Below are 19,087 nucleotides of genomic sequence, written 5' to 3'. Positions count from 1 at the left end.
ACCGACTTCCTTCACCTGACATATCGCTCTCACCTGAAAAAAAAAAAAAAAAAAAAAAAAAAAGGGCACTCTGTACCCACAAAAAAATTACACCCCATACATAGCTGCCCATTCCGCACACATGTCTGCTGGACATGGAAACTATCAATTACAATTGGCTGTACAAGTTTTATTGTTGTCCTGACACCTCTCTCAGGGGTGGAAGGTTTCAAATGTCGCACCAAATTACATACATATGCACAGCTGTTGCTGATGAAGAAATGGGCAGCTATGGGCCTTACCTACATCCCTCCTGCAAATCCCAAGCTTGTTTCCCTACTGTCTTACCCTCTTTGTGACCCCTTTTTCACCACTTTCCTGTCTCCCCATTTTCATTTCTTTCAAAGAAAATAGCGCGGCTGTGCACCAGAGTAAGCACTGTTAAGCAGTTGTAAGTGGGTGTGCGCGTGTGTACGCGGAGCTAAATGCCAGTGCGCATGCGTGAGCTCCGTGCAAACCAGCGCTAACCCGGTTACAACTGCTTAAAAGTGCCTTAGTCACTCTGACAGGTCCTGTAGTCAGTTCAAAAGCAAAATAAAATCCCACTGTCAGTCCCGAACCCAGGACCTTGGAAAAAGTAGTCTGCATGACCTACCACTAAGCCATGACTCTTATCCAAAAACATTGTGCTAAAATAAATATATCATGTAATAGTAGGAATGAATGTAAAGGGAATATAGGATGTGTAGTACACAAAGCATGTCATTTAGAATTACTGTCAAAACTAGTGGATTTCCGTAATAGCAGTGTGTGAACAGAAACAGCCATGCTAGTTGGTAGCTAGTAGGTAATAATGTCAGTTAATGTACATATATAAATGTATGTATATTTACATATATATATATATATATATATATATATATATATATATATATATAGTTGTAGGTGTCAGTGTGCATACACACTTACTACAGGAAACAGGAGAGAGGAATGGAGAAATGTGAATCTACAACACAGCCTGAATCATGAGAGAGATACTAACCTTTACACTCACAGAACAGTGTTGACAGCATACCAGCATGGTCCCCGCTCTTACAATCTGAAAGGGCAATGCCTATCTCACATATCCTTTTATAGCACTGTCCTGAAATCACAGTGAGAACTGCAATCAGTACACAACTGGCTGCATGCAATTAGCAAGTGCTGGCTTACAATTGGTGCAGAGGCCATCACATGGACTTATGCAGATACCTACAAAAGCATCCTGTACTCACACTCCACACATGCAATACGTTCATTGCACTGTCTGGAGGCAGACAGAGAGAGAGAGAGAGAGAGAGAGACAGAGACAGAGAGAGAAAAAAAAAACACAAACAACAACACACGGTACACACACTGAGTCTAAGCTGTCAGCAGTGACAGTAGCAAGCCGTGCCAGCAGCAGCAGGAAGCAGTAGTAGCGGTAACGCAACCAGCTGTGACAAACACAGGTAATGTAAAGTAGCAGGTTAATAGTCTGCATACTGTGAACCCTCCATATGTGTCATAGGTCTGTATCTCTAGGTATGTCCATGTGATATGTTGTGTGCACGTAGTTCCACCAAAAGGGGATGACTATACATTACATGTCAGTCAGTGTTAGGCCATGATCCTGGCAGCAGTTTTCTGTTGCAGTGAGGCCTGTCTGTAGGATGTGTGTCAGCTGGTGTAACGACTATGGCGCTTAGTTAGCAGTCATCTGGGAACTTTGTCATCCACAACCCGCACATGTTCGCTTTTACATCTGAGAAATAAATGCCAAACAAAAGGGGTCCTAGGACAGAGGCCTGTGGGATACCACATGTGACTGGCATTGAGTCTGACATGGCTCCTACAATATTGATATTATGGATTCTGTATGTCATCCAGTGTGCAACCCATCATGTGACATATGTAGTAACATGTAAGCTAATGAGCTTGTCTATGATGCCTGAGTGGAGTACTGTGTTGAAGGCCTTAGGCAAGTCCAGGTAGGTTGTATGGATTGCGTTGCCCTCATCAATGGCTGTAGTGACTGTTTTGAAAGGTCAACCAGGTTCAAAAGGCAGGATCAGCCCATCACAAAGGCAAACTGGCCGGGAACAAGTGTCTGCAGGTACCCAATATCACTGTATATGCATCCCATACTGAATCATTCCATAGCGTAGCAGACCAGGCTGGTTAAGCTTATGGTGCGGTAGTTCCCAGGGTCAGTAGAGGTGCCTCCATAGTGGAGTGGGACCACTGTTGCTGTATGCCAGTGTTCAGGTACATATCCTGTAGTATGGGCAAGGTTAAATATCAGTCTTATATGCGGTTGTATGTCCTCTTGGAGTTCACGTAGCACACATCCAGGGATACCATCAGGTCACATTGATGCTGTGTGCTCTGCTTTGCTGAGGGCGGCCCTCACCTGGACATGTGAGATGATAGGGAGGTTACATTCAGCTGTGATAAGTATTTCTACTTGTGGGGGAGAAGGAGAGGGGATACGTGCACCGAACCTGTCTGCAAGAATGTTGCCAATATCTGTGTGTTCGGTGAATGTTAAGTAGGTGTGTATTAACTCAGAGCATATCTGAGGCATTTGGTCCATATGTGTAACATAACTGAAGAAGGCCTTGTGGTTATCTATAGTGTTCATGGCCATTTCCCTCCCAGAGTAGGCCGTGGATGTTGTTATGTGAGACCGTAGCCTATTACCAGTGCTGACCACAGATGCCTTCCCTTAATGTGAATCTGCTCTGTCCTGCAGTAGCCTCCTTCTATTGTTATACAATCTGCCTTTAGCTGGGGTCCACCGGACAGGATGCCTAACCTTTGTGCATAGGGTCTGGGTTAGAAATGTGTGTGCATGTTCCATGCAATCTTTGTGATGTCCTTGGGAAGCATTCGCAAAGGGGTCAGCAGTGTGGGTTGTGGCTTCCACTGGCCCAGTGGGCTGCATGGATACCATCTCAGTCCTAACAAGTGAATAACTGTCTAATCACATACATATCAAAGTAGTCTACTGTGCTGGTGGTGGTGGTGGTGGGATATGTATATCCAGGCCGAGTAACTTGTGTCCAGATCACACTAGTGGATGGCGTTCCACATACAGTACCTTGGTATGAACCCCCAGAGTGAGGTTGTGCATTGGACTGGCGCAGTGTGCTGACCGATGGGGCATGCTACTATGTTGTATGGAATGTGGCAGGTATTGTTGCACAGGTGTTGGCTGAGCACTGATATCTGGCCATGTACTTGTGTATCCACCAAGAGACAGACACATGCTACATATGGGAGTAGTAATATATCACTACAGTTGAGTATCATGTATAGTATGTGTGCCATATATTGCTGACATAGTCTGCTGATATCCTGTTTGTGTTCTCTTCCAGGGAGATGGCGCATCAGCGTAATACCGCCTACTCTGCAGCAGAAGATGAGGAGATACACCAGAGCCTGGTGCGTGATTATGACATACTGTTTTCCCGCACCAGCCAGAATCAGCAGGAGAGGGCTGCACTGTGGCAAGACCTTGTCCGTAGGGTAAATGACATTGGCACGCATAATAGGACATATGAGCAGGTACGACATCACTGCAGTGATTTAATCAGAAATGTCCATCAGCGTGCATCGGATATCCACAGGCAACAGGTTGCCACAGGAGGTGGGGTGGCCACACATCCCCCCTCACCAGACTGGAGGGACTACTCCTAAGTGTTGTGGCCCCAGCCCCGGAACCTCAACAGCAATACACCTGCATCATGATGGAGGCTGGATCCACACCGCAGCACGACATGGAGCGTGCAGGTAATATGCCATGTGTACACTTGACTGTTCTGTACACTGTTAGTTTATGAATGTGTAAGGTGTGTCCGTGGTATGTAGCTGTCAACATAGTATGTAATTGTGCAGGTGTGATATTGGCAATATCAGCAGCTGACATGTGAAAGGCAACTGGTGTACTACTGCACTGTATCATATGCAGTATCAATGGCACAGTTGTGCCCACTGACATTAATCTCCTCATTTCTGCAGGTCCCTCCGGTGTTACAGCAAGGCAGGCCATCCATGCTGGTGAGTGTGTTTTAACAATACCTATAATAGTCCTGATAGTGCTAGTAATACTAGTGTAACTCAGTAGTGCTCTGTGTGTATACTGCGGGGTGTGCATGTGTGCATGTGTGCATGTGTGCCTATGTCCACGTGTGCATGTGTGCATGTGTGCCTGTGTCCACGTGTGCATGTGTGCATGTGTGCCTGTGTCCACGTGTGTGCATGTGTGCATGTGTTCACGTGTGCATGTGTGCATGTGCGCATGTGTACATGTGTCCACGTGTGCACATGTCCACGTGTGCATGTGTGCATGTGTGCATGTGTGCCTGTGTCCATGTGTGCATGTGTGCATGTGTGCATGTATGCAAGTGTGCACGTGTGCCTGTGTCGATGTGTGCATGTGTGCATGTGTGCATGTGTGCATGTGTCCACATGTGCATGTGTGCACGTGTTCATAAGTGCATCACTGGTAACATTGTGTGGACACTGTAAACTGTGTTTCCTGTCTTTCTCCCACAGGTTCTGGTGCTGATCTGGTGTCCTGCAGCAGGGAACCTGAATCTGGTGCCACTGGTACTGGTAATGATGATATCTGTGTAATGGCACAGGAAGGTGTGTCAGGGTCCGCCATTGGTCAACCAATTGACAGTACACAGCTGTCAACCCCATCATTGCGCACAGTCATCCTGCCAGTACATCCTATGTCACCATTGTCTCTAGGTGATGGACAGGATACAGTGGGCATTGACCAGGGTAATGTGGTATCTGTGGCACATGCTTCCCCAAACAGCAGCCATGGGCAGGGTCCTGTGATGGTACCACACAGACAGTTGCCCATGGGTTCTCATGGGAGCATCCATGGGCGTACTGCCTCTGGCAGATGTGCCCAAAGAGGTCTGTCAACCTCAGCTATGTTTCGGGCTGTCATGCAGGCACAGTCACGTATGGAAAGGTACACCAGACAGGGTCTGAGGGAGCTGAGAGCATGTTGCACAGCCATGACTGACAGTATGCGTGACATCGCGGATGCTATCCGTAATTTCACCGATGTCATAGACAGACGTTGTGGGGACATATTACAGCAGCTCCACAACCACATGTCCATGAGCCAGGGCAATGGTGGGCGTTTGCGGCGTCGACATGGCCGTATGCCAGCAACAGCAGCAGCTGGCAGTCAGCACGGACGACAACAGGCCCGCGGATGCCCCCATAGTGCCAGCAGCAGCCCCAGCAATGCTGGGTCTGTGCTGTCATCGGAACGCCCCAGGAGACCACGTGCACATGGCTCTGGACAGTCCCAACAGGGACCTGTGTCCAGTCAACACACTCCCGCTTCTGATGACAGCACCCAGTCTGGCTTAGTACCGGATATGGTCCGTAGCACCCCTGCCAGGCACAGGTACTGTGTCCGTGCCCACAGACACTGATCTGTATGACCTGCCAGGTGCAGTCTGTGGTTGTCCACAAACCCCTGTATATGGCAGCCATGAGGTGGAACTGTGTGCGTGCATACACACATGCGAAATGTTAACACCTAGGGCTACCACATACATGCACACACTGCACCAACAGTGCCCCACCCTGTACTGCTGTCCCTCACCAACACACATACACACACATGTCAATTGGTGGTATCAGTGGCAGACTCAAGCATACCTAATTCACACCCTGTGCGTATGATGAAACTGTGCCACCTCCTGCAATCTCCAACATCAGTGCAGGAACAGGTAAACACATTGCTGATGCACAGGGTGACTACATAGAAGTGTATTAGTAGTATCATGTTGGTAACAGTACAGTGTGCTGATATGACTGTGTGTATATCCCAGCATGCCTGATGCAGTAACCGTATGACTGTCCTGAATTGTTATCTACACCCATAGTACGTACCAAAGTGTAACAGCTGCACATTATTGCATACCGGTGGTAAGGATGTCAACAGATAGCCACATACATGGGTAGTACAGTGGGGAAGCTAATGCAAGTAGTGATACGCAGTGATGGACATGTACAGTAATGGTGGCAAGTTGCCCACAACGACTATGCAATGTGGATGTTTGCGCATGTTGATATGTGTGCAGTACCAATGTAATCCAAATCACAATTAACTGTGACATAATATCAATTCTACCATGGGCATCTGCGCTGTGCATTCCTTGGTACATGTTGATAGTGCCTACATATTTGCACTGTTACCTACTGTTAGTGTTACCCCTTCTTTGTTGTACAATGGATTACTTCCAGCCCTGCTTACTGTAGCTTTGTTTGCATGCATGTTCGCTTGGGGTTCCCTGGAACACTGCTTCCACCTGCAATGCAGAGTTACAGTGCTTATGTGGACTCCTAGTGACATCTGCATAGCGTACGATATGTATGTCAAGTTTCCACATGACAGAACATCACTGTCTGTCCTGTTCGCATGTACATTGTCTGTGGCACATTGCACATGTCTTACCTGGCATTTACCCACGTGTGCAGTCATATATGCCAGTGCTATGAAATCAGTAGCAGTACACCCACACATACACACCTTCAGTATGTTGTTCCCCATTGGCCCTATGTGTTGGTAATCACCATGGCAATCACACTATGGTAGCATGTGCAAAGGTAACCTGTGAATCACCTCTATGTGACATAATATCAATTCTACCATGGGCATCTGCGCTGTGCATTCCTTGGTACATGTTGATAGTGCCTACTGGTTTATGTGAGTCATGTGGCAATGTCACAACTGCCACATGTATGCAGTCAACACTCACCCCTGGCCAGGAATGTACAACACATGTGTGGGATGCCACCACATAGCCAATCTGGGGACTGAGCACTCTGAACCCAGTAATGCCATACCCTGTCAGGTGACATGACATACTACAGTGACTACAATACCAGTCAGACATAGACCCGCACTGACAGCAATCTGAACACACTGGGGCATACTTGGAGACTCAGAATAGCATCCTGCCTGAGCATCACACACCTCCGCAGCTGGCACACAGGCATACGTTACGTCAGAACAGAGCACATGCCACACATGGCACACACATCCCGTGTGCCACACACTCACAGCCTGTAGGGCTACACAACACACCTGTTACAGATGTGTCAGGTACCTCTCTTGGCCGCTGCAGTGGGGTCCCGCTCAACAGGCTGTACATGGTGAAGGTCACAGTGATATGCCTGTGGGGCACTATGGTCCACCACAAAACACATGCATACAGGTCAGTCAGAGGCATGGACACATATGACTCAGTCATTGACCATGCCACTATGGATGACCTGAGACATACCTCCCTGGACTACATGATAGGGAACATAGAAGGGATCTCTCAGCATGTGGCACGGGCCAGTATGAGCCTGATCTTGGTTGCCATCATACCCTCACCAGGTATGCTACCACTATATGTAGGAAGGGTGTTCTATGTCTACATTCTGCTCAATCTCCAGTGTCATTCATAGGGTATCCACTGGCTGTCAAGTGTGCTTACATGCTAGGGAAGCCACAATGGTTTGCGAGGGGCAGCTTGCACGTGACACCCATGGGCCAATGTATATTGGTGAAGCCCCTTGATACACACATAGTGCCTTATGCTGCAGGACATGGATTACATAGCCACCTCCGTGGGTATCACACAGGATAGGACACTAACAGTGATGCTACACAACACCAGCAGTGCACACCGCAAGATGCATGCACTGGACACTGTCCTCAGCACGGTGAACTGCAATGTCTGTGCAGTACCAGAGTCCTGATTCACGGCTCACAGGTGCAACCCATCACGTCCAGGTTATACCTCATACCATGCCTGTCGTCCCCTACACATGTAACACACATGGACAGGGGGGGTGGTATCCCAAGGCACCACAGATACACACACCTCCAGGTTGTTGGCACAGCACAAAGCATCAGGGCCTATTCATGTGCAGCTAACAGTGTGTCGGACTGCCTTCTGGTTCATAGCCTGGCACACACAACCCTCCCATACACAGGAAACCCACCTATCCTCCATAACAACACTGGCAATATGACAGTCTCAAGAACTGTCTTTATATGGCTGGACTGCATCCAGCCAAACATTGTGCGTGAGCATTACTGTAGCTACAACACACTAGTTGAAGGGTTCCCAGCATGTGGTCACTGAATTGCAGTGGAATAACATGTTACCACTCCCACAACAGGTGGGAACATGCAGCACCTGTACATCGACTACATGTAGACTATATGGCCCAGACCAGATGTGTATCCCCTGCTGTAGGTATTTTACCATATACACCCACACTGTATAGACACATACCATGTGCGGCCCCTGCACAGTAAGACGCAGTCATATTGTTATGCATTGCAAATACCATTTATCCACTCGAGGCACGTGTCAGACATGGTAACTACTGCAGGTCACAGGTATTTATGTGTATGTGTCACACACATACATCATGTGTGCATTGCCATTGCTGGTTTAGGCAATGGCATGCATTGTTATGCACAAAGACCCACACAAGGTCATAATGTGTGACACAACCACACGTGGCAGTTGTGGGTTTCCATAGCATACCTATCTGTACTCTGACAATGGTAATAGACCCAGTAGTGGAGCGCACTATTGGCATTACTGGCCAACTAGCCGTGTTTGGCTGTGCTGATAGTGTGGTGACATCCCCTGTGTTTACTGGGGGAATATGCAGCATCTGGTGTATTGTAGTATTTGCCAAAAGGATCTGTTCTCTCACACTTGCAATTACACACACCCTACTACCCCCTCACACGCACACACACACTTGCCATTTGCAGGATTCATACCCCTATCTATGTCACGACACATGAGAGAAACGCATTAGCGAAGCGCACTATTCGGATTACTAGGAGGTTCTTCTTCTCTGGCTGTACTTATAGGGTGCTGACATCATCAGTGTTTGGAAAGGATAATGTGCATCATGTAGTGTGATCTCCTGATTGCCAAAACTAACATGTTTTTCATACAGAATTGCACAAACGCACACACGCAAACACCCCACATCCAAACACACACACACTTGCCATTTGCAGGTTTCAAACCCCTACCTAACTATGTTATGACACTTGAGAGAGACGCTTTAGCAGAGTGCGCTATTCAGATTATTAGTAGGTGTTCTTTCTCCAGCTGTATGTATAGGGTGCTGACATCATCAGTGTTTGGAAAGGGTAATGTGCATCATGTAGTGTGATCTCCTGATTGCAAAAAAGCACATGTCTTTCATACAGAATTGCACACAGACAAACTCCCCACATCCAAACACACACACTTACAGGTTTCAAACTTCTACCTAATTATGTTATGACACTCGTGACAAACGCATTAGCAGAGCACGCTATTCGAATTACTGGGAGGTTTCCCTTCTCCTGCTTTACTTATAGGGTGCTGACATCATCCGTGCTTAGATAGGGGAATGTGCATCCTGTAGAGTACTTTCACAGTTGCCAAAAGGGACATCTCCCTCACACAGACTTGCACACACACTAACTCCCCTCCACACTCACTGGGCAGTTGCAGGATTCAAACCCCTACCTAACTATGTTATGACACTCGTGACAGACGCATTAGCAGAGCGCGCTATTTGAATTCCTGAGAAGTTTTCCTTCTCCGCTGTACTTATAGGGTGCTGACATCATCCGTGCTTAGAGAGGGGAATGTGCATCCTGTAGAGTGCTTTCACAGTTGCCAAAAGGGACATTTTCCTCACACACACACTAACCCCTCTCCACACACACTGGGCAGTTGAAGGATTCAAACCCCTACCTAACTATGTTATGACACTCGTGACAGACGCATTAGCAGAGAGCGCTATTCGAATTACTGGGAAGTTCCCCTTCTCCTGCTGTACTTATAGGGTGCTGACATCATCTGTGCTTAGATAGGGGAATGTGCATCCTGTAGAGTGCTTTCACAGTTGCCAAAAGGGACATCTCCCTCACACAGACTTGCACACACCCTAACCCCCCTCCACACACACTGGGCAGTTGCAGGATTCAACCCCCTACCTAATTATGTTATGACACTCGTGACAAACGCATTAGCGGAGCATGCTATTCGAATTACTGGGAGGTTTCCCTTCTCCTGCTTTACTTATAGGGTGCTGACATCATCCGTGCTTAGATAGGGGAATGTGCATCCTGTAGAGTACTTTCACAGTTGCCAAAAGGGACATCTCCCTCACATAGACTTGCACACACACTAACCCCTCTCCACACTGACTGGGCAGTTGCAGGATTCAAACCCCTACCTAACTATGTTATGACACTCATGACAGATGCATTAGCGGAGCGCACGATTCGAATTACTGGGAGGTTTCCCTTCTCCGCTGTACTTATAGGGTGCTGACATCATCCGTGCTTAGAGAGGGGAATGTGCATCCTGTAGAGTGCTTTCACAGTTGCCAAAAGGGACATCTTCCTCACACAGACTTGCACACATACTAACCCCTCTCCACACACACTGGGCAGTTGAAGGATTCAAACTCCTACATAATTATGTTATGACACTCGTGACAGATGCATTAGTGGAGAGCGCTATTTGAATTAATGGGAGGTTCTCCTTCTCCTGCTGTACTTATAGGGTGCTGACATCATCTGTGCTTAGATAGGGGAATGTGCATCCTGGAGAGTACTTTCACAGTTGCCAAAAGGGACATCTCCCCCACACAGACTTGTACACACACACACACACACACACTGAGCATTTGCATGGTTCGAACTCCTACCTACCTATATTATGACACTTGAGGGAGATGCATTAGCAGAGCGCGCTAACCGAATTACTGGGCATCTGGTCTGCACCTGCAGTATTTATAGGGTGCTGACATCTTTATTTCCACAGAGGTATGTACATCTAGTACTACCTGTCAGGTGGGGGATAGCATATATATGCATTTGCAGCCACCTACGTCAGGGTCAGATATGCACATCGCACTGGCAGGTTATGTTCTATACCATGCTTCGTGACCACAGGACCTGTAACACACAACACAACCAGTCCAGAACACCACTCCCACATCCAGGACACACACTTTGCTTCCCTGGGAACAGTGCCGGGATATGCAGGTGTTCACATACACCATTCCAGTTGTTAACATCAGGAAAAGGCATATTGTGTGTGAGAACTACTCAGGCCTCTACCACTTTACCCTACAGCCACTACAATTTGTGGGTCAATGTGCTATGGCAGAACCACACACCACAGCCACATGGGGAAATACATATTGCACCTGTCCATCTGCAACATGGGTACTCACTGTTCCACACCAGAAGTAGACCACCATTGTTGATATCTGACCATACCCACCTTTCCCTGGACATCCATATCCCATCCCCACCCCCAGGCAAGGTTGTCACTGCACACAAACTATATTTAGCACAAGCAGACTCTACACTTGTGAAGACTGGGGTGGACGAATTCAAAGGACCCATGCTGGGGGATTATACTGGCCACTCTGCATAATCCTTGACAATTGCATTCTATGAGCATGTGTAAGGTTTGCATTGATCATGCTATCCCACATATACCCATGATTGCTCCACAACAAGACACCTGTCAGGTGTACACCAGCCATATATGAGCTGTCCAACAGACAGAGTGAGCTAATACATTGCAGAGCTGTAGCCCACAGAGGGTGGACATCTGTGAACAGTTCCGGCACGACACTTCCTTCCCACATAATCATCACAACACAGTGTTGACAGTGGAATTGTCCAGACAATGCAGATAGGGCTCCCCTCAGTCTGTTACTGATGGCCACTTACTGTTAGAGTTCCTCAGCAACCCTCTTCCAGCACACACCAACAACATGGCTGTGGCTTAGCACATTCAAACCCTGGGATCTTCACTGTGCCCCTGCTTGACAGAGGCACAGCTCACTAGCCTCACACGTTGCCTTATGTGACCTACTTTACAGTGGCACAGTAGCCTACTGTACTGGGGATGCAGATGCCAAGCACACTCTGGTAAGCTGTCATTCCCTAGGGCAACAAGCCTAGTATTGACCTCTACACCCATATGTTCAATTGTCAGATGCACAATATTTGTTGTGCTGTTATACTGTTTGCAGGTCTTTATTGCCATAGCATTCCCTGTTCCTATGAACAACTTGTGTATCTGTGGAAGATGTTTGAATATGAGGGCGATCCACTATATCACTTATGTCTCTGTAGTCATTTACTGTGTGCACTGGGCAGATTGCTGTGTTGTGGTTGGTTCCTGGAATGACACGTACAGATACCAGATATGTGTGGCCAACTGCTAAACGGAGATAGCTCCTAAGTGTGTGAGCATGCCCAGTTCAGCCTTTCCATGGCATGTTGTCTGACATATGCCTCATTTATCAAAGTGTGCGAGCATGCCCAGTGTGAGCTTTCCATATGTTGAACTCTGAAGTCCACCACATATTTGTGTGTGTGTGAACTTCAACAATATCTCACGTTTATGGTTGTGTGTTGGGTGTCATGTTGTGTACTAACTGGCCAACTGCTTTGTGTCTGCCACAACAGGGATTATACTGTGCCTGCAGGGATTGCATGGGATACTTTGCAGACAGTTGTCAACATACTTTCATAATGACCTAAGACTGTAGTACCGTATAGTGTACTGGTTCAGTACTTTCACTGTGGTGGACAGTATCCTGGGCTTTAGTCCTATCACTGCTTGACATCTTCATAGTGAGCACAACAGACTGTGTAGGGGCCAGTTGTGCACATATGACCATGTTGCATTATGTTCAGATATGGACTACCTACACCAGGCTCGTCCATCATTGGTAGTGTATTCCACAACATAGGTGGACATTGGCAAACACTAGCGATGTTCCCTAGGCCATTTCTGATGCTAGTCACAGGTTGTGTTTGTCCTTCGACACACATTGTAACTGGAGTTTGCCATGACATATGTCATGATTAGTATACTGTGCCTCCGTCTACCTCTGACATAACAGTGATACCCAGGGTTAACCTACCATCTCCCATCCACTCATCGGGATTCCTCTTGAGGGGTGTCGATAGGTGACTCTCTGGCTAACCTGTACTGGGAGTTTACTCAAGAGTGGGGGTGCCTTCTGTGTTATGGATCATTCTGTACAGCTTGTCCTATGTATGTCAGTGCTGGGGTTCAGGTCTCTCATGTGCATAGCTCACTGCCATTCAGATTGTACAAGGTGCAGCATGTTCATTGATTCCAGCTTGGACATGGCTTCATACATCAGGCACAGCTTGCCTCTGGCTGGGCAGTATGGCAGTGTGTGGAGCTGCAGTTTGTTTACTCAGGCAACACATGGCATCTGTTCATGCTCTTTGCTACTCCTGGTGGGGTACTGTTGTGGACTTTACAGTTGATGGAGGTGTCTGCTGAGGTATATCCCACAGGGGCTATTGTAGTCAATTGTGATGCTGATGAAGGATGACTGCAGAGCCACAGTGACCTCCCCTTATCTACATCTGACAACCTTCATGATTGGGTGGGTATATGGTATGTTTCTGCGAACACTACAGCCACATGTTTGTCCAGTGCAGGATATCTATCACCTTGTGTCCCCAGTTCTCTCATTACATGTTAGGTACGTAATGGGTTAACACCTGTGTGGTAATTTGTGGGCACTTACTTTATATCCACGATGGTTGTCTATACACAGTTCTGCAATTAGCTTGCTGACATGGCTATGGCTCCAGTTGTCTGTTTCTAGGTGGCCCTTTTGTGGGTTGCTTGTGTCAGCTGGGGGTCGGATATGGTGGGCTGTTTGTACTCCTCTACATACATGTTCAGTCACAGTCCTTCCATGTTGGCCTGTACCTATGGTTCATATATACGGAACGGGGGGGGTCCCAGGACCAAGCCTTGTGGGATGCCACTCATATCTGCTTTGTAGTCTGACATGGATGCAGCATGTCTGACCATGTCAGTTCTGTCCTTGGTCTGGTTTGCAACCCCTCTACTGACATAGGGGTATATATTTAAGCTGGTGAACATATCCATACTGAACTCGTAGGGTATTGTCTGGAAGCATATGCACAGTCCAGCTATGCTGTGTGGACCACATTGCCCTCATCAATGACCTTAATGACTGTTTCAAATGGGTCAAACATGTTTAGGGGCAGGATCTGCAGTTACGACAGCCACACTGTGTAGGGTATCAGTAGGTCCACGATAGCTTTATGTCTGCGGTACATACTGATCCTTTCCATAGCTGTGCAGACCAAGCTTGTCAGGATCCTGGGGTGGTAGTTTGCAGTATCCATTCAGGCAACACCTTTGTTGTGAATGACCACTGTTGTTGTACACTGCTCTTTGGGTACATATCCTGTGGTAAGGCTGACATTGGGCAGTAGTGTGATTTGGCATTCCATTATTCTTGGAGTCCATGTTGGCCTCAGCCCAGGACACCATCACATACCTTTGCTGCTGTGTGTTTTGCTTTGCAGATGATGGCTGTTACCTCAGCATCTGCAATGTCAGGGGACCAGCAGTCTGCTGGGATATATATTTTGCATTCTGGGGGGGGGGGGTGTTGCACTGCACCTGTCAGGTTGTATGTTGGCAATATGTGTGTGTGTTTGGTATGTTGTTTGTGATATCTGTGTGATTCGGAGCATATCTGTGGATTCCCAACATGGTTCCTACCATCAGTTAAGTAAGCCTTGTGATTATCCTTAGTGTTCTGTACAATTTGTATCTTCATAGGTTAATGGGTTCATATTAGGCTATCCACCCTAGGGCATTAGTAAGCCAAGCCAGAGTGTGTGTGTCTTTTGCCGCCCCTTGCTATGTGACTATTATGGCCATTTATGATTTTCTTTACTGTGCCCCTGTCTGGACGTGACACAGTGAAGACACCCAGTGTACATGTACGATCACCCATCCACTTGGCAATATTCCTGTTGAGGGGTGTCAGTGAGGGGCTCTGCCTAACATGGATTGGGATCCTGTTTCTGGATGTGGGGAGCCTCTGGGTTATGTATCTGTCCCTCCAGCACATTCTATTTCATTATGTGTTAAGGCTGATATCTGTCACTCTCGCAGCTCCAATGGCTTTGATTTCCTGTGGTGGAGCATGTCCATTACTCCTGTGTTGGACATGGCCTTGTACAACAGACATACAGTGCCTCTGTGTAGGCAGTCTGTGACTGCATTCAGCTGGGGTGTCTACAGCCAGGCAGCATATGACATATATTTGACACCCTTTATCCTCTTGGTGGGGTACCTTTGAGGTCTTCCAAACCGCTGCAGGTGTCACGTACGGTACATCCCATATGAGTCATTGTACTAGATTATGGGTCTGATAAGGGAACAGTACAGGGGCACAGTGACCTCTGTTGATGTAAATGTGAATCCTTTCATGATACGGTGTCCAATATCGACAATCTTCCTAGCCACATTGGCATTGTGAGTGTCACATGACAGATTACTGTCGACTTGTGTCCCTAGGTCCCTGATTACTCCTTGCATACATAATGGTTTACCACCTATGTGGTAATTTGTGAATACCTTGTCTGGTATTTGGTGGGACACTCATACTGTCCAGTGTCTTCAGGATGTCTGGGTGGAGTTCTTGTGTGTGAGAGTGTGGTCTGTCGCATGCTACAGACTGTACAGCAGTTTTGACTACACTTAGGTGCACATGGGTGATCTCCGCTGCTTTGTGCATTGTCAGTTACCTGGCCATATGGGTGTCTGTGCTGCATATGGATACTTCCCCTCCTTTGATGTTTTGGTCCAGATGTTGGGGCCATAACGCATGATATGTGGTAAAACCTGGTAGTGCTGGTGTGCTATCAGTAGGCTTGCAGCAGGCTTCTGTCACTGCACAGACATCGATGTTCTTCATACTGGGAAGTGCCTCAGGGGCATGCATATTGCAGTTTACACATCTGGCATTGGTCAGCATTACCCTTATGTTTCTTACCACTTATGTTTTCTAGCGTGGTGGGTGGTCTTTTTGGCCTTGCCTGCGTACGGCTCTATGGAGGTGGCAAAGGCCTTATTCAGTATCCAGACGCCCAGGGGTAACAGGTGCAAGCCATCCCTGGAACAGCAGCATGGCTTGTCATGCATGACATCTCAAGCAGACAGACATTAGACCCTCTTGGACTGACAGCTGTAACTGTGCCACCTGTTAAAGATGATCATTCTGTGTTTGTACTGTGGCATCATTCTTGGTGAGGGTTGGATGCTGCAAATGGCCAGTGTCATACTGGCCTGGGGTACATACTCAGAGAGCTCATCCATGTCTCATGTAGTCCAGGGAGGTACATCTCAGGTCATTTACACCAGCATGGACAATGAGTGCATCATATTTCTGCTTGCTTTGGGGTGACCTGCGTACTTGTGTTATGTGGCATATTGTGCAGCCTACAGGCAGCTTACTGTACCCTTTCTCTTGTTCAGTCTGGTGAGTGGGACAGCAGTGTGTCTGCCTACACAGACACCTATTACAACTGTATCAGGCATGTTGTTTCTCCTTCTGGCCTGTGACTGTTTGGCACACCAGCTTTGTGTACTATGTGTTGCATGTGCTATGTTTGGAGGTTGTGGTTGCTTGGGATCTGCTTTGGAGGCTTCTGTTGGTGTGGTGTGTTTGTAATTAGGGCCTCCGGGAATGTTTTTCTGTGTTTATGTGTTTGGTTTACAGTTGTGATAGGTCTATGTGGGACTGGGTTTGTGGTGTATGTGGTTACCTTCTCCTCCTGACTAGTTTTGACAGTACTTAGTTGGGGGAGCTCAGCCTCCGGTTTGGATACATGGTTGCATCTCTCACATATATTTGTATTTATTGGGGGGAGTTGTGGGTTGTCTGTGTACTTGGGCCAGGTGTCACATTGCCTCTGATTCACAGATTCTACTTGTTGTGGCTGGCCTTAGTGGATTGTATGTGTGGACATATTTTATTGCCATACTACTGATCAGTGATTACTTCCCTTTTTATGTTTGCTCTATCATGTAGTAGCTTCCTCATTCTCTTGCATGGTTTGGTAATGGCTGGAGTCCAGCATGCCAGATGCCTGCGTGTATGGCATTGTGTCTTGTTGTTATTTGTGATTGCATACTCCAAGCATTCCTGGCTGTGTTCATGGAATGCCTGTATAACATGTTCTGCGGTGTGTCCCATATTCTGCACTTGCACGGGGCCTTTCGTGGATTCCACATCGGTTTGGAGGGGTGCAACCTATGCTTTACACATGTTTTTCACCATGGTATTCTGGCCAGGGACTGGGGTCAGGATGTGTATATCCAGTGTGATTACTCTATGGTCTGGTCTTACCAGTGAGGGATACACGTCTCATCTTGCCATCCAGTACACATGTTGCTGATTATCACATCCAGTATGCTTACCCCTGTTGTGGGAGTGGTACGTTGTTCCTGGGCATTTTGGTTTATGGATTCTGAGAACTTTTCTCCTACTGTGTTGGTGCTAGTATAATGCTCCCAGTGTATGTCTGGCTATTTTCAGTCAAGCAATATAATGTGGTTTGGGGGGCTTGATATATTCATGTATTCCAACATAGGCCAGGTGCAGTTCCTGGTATTAGGACAGTAGTCTGCAGCAGGCTATATACTGGGAGGCGGTTTTAGCCATTGGTATTTGACCATGGCTAATCCATGCTGCTTCTTGTTGTGGTACCAACATGGGGTGTGGTTATCCTTGACATTTATTGCTAGTCACCCTCCTTTTGTAGCTTGTTCCATGTTTTGCAGCTGTACAGCACAGTATGAGGTGTGACCTGGTAGTGTTAGGGTGCTGATGTGAGCCTTGACCCAGTTTTCTATTACAGGACTGATATCTACATTCTCCATACTGTGTGCGTTTACACTGCACACATCTTGCTGTTTAGACTTCTGGCATTGGGTAGCATTACATCTAGGTTCCTATCCCTTGTGGTACCTATGAAGGTGGGTTTGTGTTTTGAGACTTACCTATTCAGGGCATGCTGTGGGTACTGACAGCCTTTTCCAGTATCCATGGGGCCTGGACTGATAGGTGCATGCCACCCCTAGCAGGTGGTGCATCATGTCATGCTCCGCATGTCTTCCCAGGCTGGAACACATTGGCTCCCCTTTGACTAACTGCATTACTTCAGCCAGTTATTGCAATTGATCACCCCATCGTCATTTTGTGGCTTCATGCTTGGTGAGGGTGGATGTTAGTCAGGGTCCTCAGGTTTGCATATAGTACATGGTGTTACATTACTTAACACATGGCATTCATGCCTCAGGTGGTGCTGCAGGGCTGCCTCTGTCGGATGCACATATTACACTCCCTGTACATGTTTGTGAGCAGGTCATGTCATTTTAGGCATCCCTGTTATTATTTGAGTGAGTCAGAGGGTGTATCATTCCCAGGGTTCCTACTGGGCCAGTGTATGTGCTATGTTGCCTCTTTGCCAAGGCCAGGGCATACTGGGCATGCCTCCTTCTGCCTACTGGGGCAGGCTCAGGTTGTTCCTCCTCTGAGTCATGCTCTGCCTGTGATGGCCTTGGCAATGGTGGGGTGCTGTTTGGCCCAGCCCTATGCTGGTCCTGCTGCAGCTGTTTTCGCAAGATCATATTATGTAGCATAGTACATACCATGACAATTTGGGTACATGTAGTTGGTTTGTACTGCAAGGCTCCACCAGATGTGTCCAGACACCGGAACCATGACTTGAGCAGCCCAAACACACGCTCTATTACATTACGTGTTTGTGCGTGTGCCTCATTATGGCATTCCTATTCAGGTGTGTGTGCATTTCTGATGGGTGTCATCAGCCACGGCTCCAGTGCATAACCTGCATCCCCCACTAGGTGTCCGTGTGGGATGTCCCCACTGGCAAATGTCTGGTACAGCTGCGTCAAATGCCAGATGTGGGAATCATGGTACCTCCCAGGGCAGCCAGCACACACATTCATTATTATGCCCTGGGCATCACACACGACCTGGCAGTTGATGGAGGGGAAGCCCTTGCAGTTAATGTAGGCCCTACCCCGCTCACCGGCTGGTGCTTTGATGCGTATGTGCGTGCAGTCTATTGCACCCACTACCTCAGGGTATTCCGCTATTT

This window comes from Protopterus annectens, chromosome 4.part0, assembly GCF_019279795.1.
Source record: "Protopterus annectens isolate FY-2018-M chromosome 4.part0, PAN1.0, whole genome shotgun sequence".
In the NCBI taxonomy this organism is placed as follows: domain Eukaryota; kingdom Metazoa; phylum Chordata; order Ceratodontiformes; family Protopteridae; genus Protopterus; species Protopterus annectens.
The sequence above is the reverse complement of the archived record's forward strand: the minus strand, read 5'-3'. Positions refer to the sequence as shown.